We start from the raw sequence: 7351 nt of genomic DNA, 5'->3' as shown, positions 1-7351 counted from the left end.
AATATCTAGCTTGTTAATATTAGTAACTATTGTTTCGAGTTGCTCACTTGCTATGTATATATGATTATATGAAAGGTTATCAAAACTTCAACAGATTATGAATTTTGAACTCATGACGGATAAAAATAATGAATAAAATTGAAAGAATCTAAAAGGTGAATGTCTTAATTTTCTTGGGGAGATTTGATAGTCTTGCAAATCTCATCCTATGCTACTTGAGAATTAAGTGCAAGGCTTCAATTTCAACAAATGTTCTTCCAATTTTATATTTTCATCTCTCTGTTAAGTTTTGGGCCACTCCTCCACCTATGCATTCCAAGGTCAGAACTAAGAAGCAAAGACCAAGTTGTAGTTTTTTAAGCTAATGTAAGGGATGAAGATATTTTTCTACGACCTCACGAAGTAGGCGTAAGATTTGCGTACAAGATCACACTAGTATGTTGTTGTAGTAGCTTTTAAGAGTTTCCGTTATCGTTTTGTATTTTCTATTTACAAGTTTTTTTCTTTAAATAAAAAATAACTCTTTGGCTTGAAATATGAAAAAATAAAAAATAAAAAAAATCCGACCTGCCGGATTCGAACCAGCGACCTAAAGATCATCTGTCAGGCTTCTCACCTACTACAGTCTTCCGCTCTACCAACTGAGCTAAGGTCGGTTTTTGTTTCTTCAACAACACATATTTTACTTATCTAATTATTTTCTCTTTATTCCTAAGCTAGCTAGTCGTGTTTACTGTTAACTATGTAAATTCTACTATCTCCGTCTTTGTTTACTTTTTCCTTTGCATATTTTAAGAAATTATAATTTAAAAAAAAAATAGTTTTACTAATTTGCTCCTTGAGAATTTTTTTTGGAATTTTACAAATTTTATCGTACAATTTAAAAAAATAATTGTAAGGTAAAATAATATATTTTTTACTCTAAATTTTTTAATCAATTCTCTGTTGATTTTGTAAATTGACAAGTAATTTTAAAATAATTATTTTTAGTAGTGTTAGAGTGTCGACAACTAATATAAAACAGAAAAAATAGTATTTTACATAGTAGAAAACAGTTTTAGAAAATAACATTCCTATTTTCTTAGGTTCTGATTCGAAATAATTCATTTATATGAAACGCCTTCTATTGTTTTATTTTTGCCCTTTAAGATATAAGGGTTTTCTTTAGAGAAAATCGCTTTAACATTACTGAAATATGATTTAGTTGTAAATTGATATTTGACAAAGAGTTGAGCTTGCTAGATTCAGAAAGAGTCCCATCTCGACTTGTATATCAATTCACTCGAGTCGTTTTATTTTTATTTTAAAATTTTATTATACTTGATATATTAATTTAATTAATTAAAGCTTTTATCCTGAAGCTTGACGAGACTAGGAGGTATTTATTTGTCAGATCGGCCTTTTGCAACCGGACGCTTATGCATATCACCAGTCTACTTAGACAAGATCGATTTTCCCCACAATATTTACTCTATTTCAAAATCACTATTTAGTTATGTAAAAAAATAATTAAAATCCAAGTTCAAGTTGAATTCAAAATTTGAAAAGTATTCCAATTAAAGTACTCTCATTTGCGAAAATATATATATAATCAAATATAACTCTATCTTCAAATATAAGAACATATTTGATAGAGGAATAAAAGATAACTAATCTCGAAATTAATTTTAATAAATTTATCCCATGTTTGATTGGAATAAAATTACGAAATAATTTATTCCAAAATTAATCAACTCAAGACCTAGATTGAAAGTGAAATAACAATTAATACCTACTTTAAACTCATTTATGAAAGGCATTAAATTTCCACCTATAAATATACCCACGCGTAAAAAGGGTTGATTTTTCTCGATGGATCGCCGATTTGGAAGAAATAGAAATATATCCAATTCGGCGTCCACTATTGGTAAATACAAAATACTACTACTGCTCTATTGTTTCAAGAAATTTCTAAATTTATTTGTAAACATGTTTTTTCACAAACTCTAAACTCTAAACAAAAATCAAAACGCCATTGTTATCACATTATACATATAGTAGTGTAGCTATTTAGATACAAACAATGCATTTTGTAGTTTCTCCTTCTTTAAACACTGAACGTGAGAAAAATGGAAATAAAGCACGCACATTATCATGTATTAAAGGTGTCACAAATATTAACAAAAACAAAATTAATTAGACTAACAAGAAAAAAGAAAATGCAGATTATAGAGAGAGAAATAAGGAGTATATAGTTAATCCAGTAGAATCTGGAAAAGACCAAATTACCCTCATCTGACTTGGCCTTCATCTCTTGTTACAAGTTTGAATTCTTCTTATAAAAAAAATACAAATTGCCTTCATCTCTCTCTTGTTGCAAGTTTTGATGCCACTGCTTCTTCTACAAATTACAAATTATGGGGAGTACGTAAGGTCGGCAAAATTGGCGGTAAATCTGTGGGAAGGGGGAGTATTGTGAGAAGGTAAGGGAGTATAAGCACGGACTGTAAAGGAGAGTAGTTGATGAACCGGAGCGACGACAACGTCTGTGGTGGTAGTGGCCCAATTTGTTCTTCTATAGAGAATTTGTAGTAGTTCAAAGTCACTGAATCCAGCTTCAATCGCAAAAAATATAATAAAATGCAAGCAGCAAATACGATCCAGGTTTGTATACCGAGATTGAAGAGATTTACTGAAGAGCCCACACAAGCATTAACAAGTAAGAAATTGAAGATGCCAAAATCACTCGAAGGTTGAAGCATCGCTAAATTCCCAAGCCAAAACACTGTCAAGCACAAGAACGCTACTATTTGATGAATAGAATCAAATCTAAAAATGTACTGAAAAAGCATACTCCCAACCGTTCCCACTACAAATTTCATAGTTTTCCCATTTTCATAAATACACTTGAAAGGATGCCATGTACTCAACCTGTTAAATCGTTCTGTAATCCATAAATAAGCAGTCACTGGGCTTAGATACATGACAGAAAACAGTAAAAGTACCAGCAAACCCACGAAACAACTCAAAATTAGATCTAATGGAAAAAAATAAAGAGTAAAATGCAAACAATTTATTTGAACCCAAAAACTAGTATGAATGATATACATTGCAGTCAAAGGTGTATCTGGCCCTATAATATGCTCAGCATGCGTAATTGAAATTGCCAGTGCAAGGATCTTGTTGAGCGGAGAAGCTATTTGAGGACAGAGTTGTTTCAAACATGCGAATGCATACGTTTGAGTGTATAGCACACACTTACCAAATGATATCAATACAAATGATGAAATATCAACAGACATAAGAGGTGGCCCATTTTTTAACGATGGTTGGATAAGAAAAGCATAAGCCGATGAAATGAAAGTAGACAGAATCACGGGAAATGTGAGTGCATATATAACAACATATGGTACTGGATGATCTGATTTTGAGTTCGATGAGTATAAAACATATAATCCTACTGCACCACAGACTGAGCTCAAACAGTATGAACACATCAAAAACCAAAATGAGCAGAATTCCATAGGGCTGAAGATAACTAATTTACGGGCAATTGGAATTGTTAATGCTCTATTTATCAAAGTAGAAAGGGTTGCTTGAAAATTTCCAAGTAGGTAAGTGCATTTATGGGAAGAAAGTTCTGCGAAACTCATGGGGAACTTCCTTTAAATTCATAAATTTCAATTAAAAGAAGAAAAAAAACATTCGACATCTATGGCTAAATACCTACTTAAAACTCTTTTATGAAAGACATTAATACTCCACCTATAAATGGGCCCACGCCACACGTAAAAGTAGTTGACGTCCAAAGGGTAAATACTACTCTATTGTTTTCAAAAAGTTATAAATTAATTTGTACAACTTATTATATGGTAGCGTAGCTATTTAGATATAAACAATGCGTAGTTTCCCCTTCTTTTAACACATCTTGAGAAAAATAGAAATAAAGCACATTATGTGTTAAGAAAAGAAGTACTTTGTTTGAGAAATAAGAAAAGAAGAAGAAATACAGATAGTAGAGAGAGAAATAAGAGTGTATTTTCTGTGTTAAAAATTCTAAAAATAAGGTACAACTCTTAAGCATAACTTTGCGGATTCTGAGACTAAACCTATGCTTCTATTAGCATAAGTTCAGTTGGAATTAAGTTACATCTGATGAGACATAAAACTTGTGGATTATAAACTGTTGAAAAATAAATGAGATATCTTAAAAAAATAAACTATCAAGGTCTAGGTTCATTCCTTTTATCTTGATAATGAGTTTTAGTATTCCGATTATATTTATTCAATCTCTGAACGCTACTTTTGGTATTTATTTAAACTAATTTTTTTATGATTTCTTACCCTTCTTTCGAAAACTAAAATTGTTGTGATTTTCTACTTCGATTTATCACTTGACTTGAAGATATAAAAATTTCCTCGGTTGTGGAAATTAGAAAGATATATAATAAATTCAAACTAACATCAAAATCACATACCAAACAACAACAATATCAATATTATTGATCTATAGATGAAGTTTGAGGAGGGTGATGCGTACACAGTCTTAACTAGCAATACTTTGTTGTGGGGACTTGTCTGACAGAGTATACAACGGAACAAGCATTGGATTGGATGACCGCGCAATAGTTGGTAAGTGAGCAAGGGTGGCAGAACATGTTAAGGTAAATACTTATTTATTCGCCTTTTTGACAATAAATCAGAATTTTCATGGAAAATGGATGAAATATTGTTTGGTACATATGATTAGATCGAGCAATTTTACTAGATACTAAAATTTATTTTAATTTTACACCATACCATTGTGGCGTTAAACGTAGTTATTTAATATTCCTCTGGTTACGTAGGTAACTAACAATTTAATAAAATCAAATTATATATATATATATATATATATATATATAGATAGATAGATAGATAGAAGGAATTTGCTTGATTACTATGAACTTGCGACCCATAAAGATGGAAGGATCGCTCCCTTATCATTTTTTTTTGCATGATTGTCACTTTCGGAATGGTTTTTAATTTTTGTTTTTCTGTTCATTCGACTAAAAATTATGGGGCAAATTAAAGTACTTTTATCTATGACTTAATTTCACAAATATTTAGAGAATTTTTATCTTGTTCGACATAAATTTTGTAGTGTTGTCCAACATAAGTTTAAAGGACTTTTGCTTTGTTTGGAAGAATTTCTATAGGAATAAGTTACACCTTTTAACGCATAACCTTATAGATTTTGAAACTAAACCTAGCTCAAATAAGCATAAGACCGATAGACACTAAGTTATATGTTGTAAAATATGACCTGCGTGGGTTATAAATGGTTGAAAATTGCTTACACACCCCAACTTTGCTTTAGAAATTGAACTCCTCATTCAATTACGAACAATAGACATTCTCCCATTTTTCGTAATTGACTTTTTAAACGCTTATTTCACCCTTTATATCATCAACCTTTGTTTTCTACTTTTATTTTTTAAAGATCATAAATTTTTAATTTTATAATGTGATTTTCTATTTTGATATATTACTTGACTTGAAGATATAAAAATGTCAGTTTTGAAAACTTGAAAGACTGAAAAATATTTACAAAATCAAAATTCAACTAACATCAAATCTGCATACCAAATAATAACAACAAAAAACTCAATGCTATTATACAGGTCTAGTTTACATGAACAACAAACTCAATGTGAGTAAAGGTGATATTTACACAACTTTAACTGACAATACTTTGTTGAACTGATTTGAGGAGTCAGAGATGGAGTGCAACGAAGGATCAGACTGCTCGGGAGTTGGTTGGTGAGTAAGGGCTGCAGCCTGCAGAGGATCAATGGGTGATAACTTAGCTTCATCTATGGAAGTGTCTCTACTGGATTATCTTGCTCATGTGTAAACATTTTGTCATATGTCAAGGTCACTGAATCCAACTTTTCACGCAAGAAGTACAACAAAATGGAAGCAGCAAATACGAGCCAAGTACCTATATTGAGATTGTAAAGACCCACTGCGCAGCTTAAGCAAGCATTGACAAGTAAGGAATTGAAAATTCCATGCAAGATCAGTCGAAGGTCAAACCAATGCCAGATTCCCAAGCCAAGACACCGAGGCACAAGAAGGCTACCAATTGACGAGTGGAAGGAGATCTAAAAAAGTACTGAAAAGGTATAGCCCCCGTCATTCCCAGTGCAAATTTCATAATTTTCCTAATCCCATAAATCCACATGAAAGGAGGCCATGTACCCCATCTGCTAAATCGTTCCTTAACCAATAAATAAGTTGACACTGGGTCTAGGTCTAGATTAATGCATCTACATAATATACCTAGAAGGGGTAACAAGAAAAACCCTTGCATAGGATCTAAAGTTTTTACAAACTGAACAGTAGATGCAATAAGCAAACAGCAAAACCAGGTACGCATGAAATATATTAAAAACAAAGGTGCAAACCCTGTTACATCATTTCTATTGAAAGGCGGTCCAACCATTAAATATATTATCCGATGACAGACTTTTTCTAACCACGTCCTATCTATCATAACATCTGGTGGAATGGTTGGCATATAACGCACTCCATTTTCTAACGATGGACGGAGAAGAAAAGCATATGCGGATGAAATCAAAGATAACAGAAACATCAAATATGTGAGTGCAAATATGATCAAATTCGATAATGGATCATCTGAATTTGAGTTTGATGAGATCAAAACAAGAAATCCAACTGTACACCAGAAGGAGCTGATATAGTATGAGACTGCGAAAAATATACTTGAGTGGAATTCCATATGTATGGCTGATCTCACACAAAATTGGCAATTGGAGAAGTTTTAAGGTATTACGCTCGATCGATATCTGAGATACATAATTTTTTGAGTCTTTTAACAATTCAACGACACATTTTGAAAGTTGAACATGGGTAGTTTATTCGTAATATTTATTTCTTCGCCTTTTTTTTACAATAAATCAGAAGTCTCGCAGAATAGGCGAATACATTGCTTACTACATATGATTTGATTAAGTTTGAATAATCAAGAATTCTGTCGGATATTTTCCAATTTTCTCATGTTTGGTTGGGTTAAATGTTTTGGAAAATATTTCAAAACTTAAGAAAAAACATTGTCCAAAACTCTTTTCCAACTTCAAATTACAATTTTTTTGTTGAAAAAGTCAATTTATTATGCCCCTAACCTCAAACCAGCACCCCCTCCCCCAAAAGAAATAATAATAATAATTTAAATCTTGTTTTTAAAAAATAAACTTCAATTTTTTACCCTACCCCCAGCCCCCTACCACCACCACCCCCCAAAAAAAAGTTATTTTTAAAAGATATCTTCAATTTAATTTTTTATTTCTTTACCCCAACCCCTACCCTC

At 31.8% G+C, this 7351-nt stretch overlaps 1 non-coding gene across 1 annotated transcript; it reads right to left on the bottom strand.

Annotated features, from left to right (window-relative positions):
* Positions 1–561: 561 nt before the first annotated feature.
* TRNAY-GUA (transfer RNA tyrosine (anticodon GUA)) lies at positions 562–656 on the bottom strand. The gene is made up of 2 exons: positions 620–656; positions 562–597 (listed from the first exon to the last, which is right to left on the bottom strand). It is a non-coding gene; the product is annotated as a tRNA-Tyr (tRNA).
* Positions 657–7351: the final 6695 nt, after the last annotated feature.

Source organism: Solanum stenotomum, chromosome 8 (assembly GCF_019186545.1).
Source record: "Solanum stenotomum isolate F172 chromosome 8, ASM1918654v1, whole genome shotgun sequence".
Taxonomy (NCBI): Eukaryota; Viridiplantae; Streptophyta; class Magnoliopsida; order Solanales; family Solanaceae; genus Solanum; species Solanum stenotomum.
Note: the sequence above shows the minus strand (reverse complement) of the source record. Positions and strands in the feature narration are given on the sequence as shown.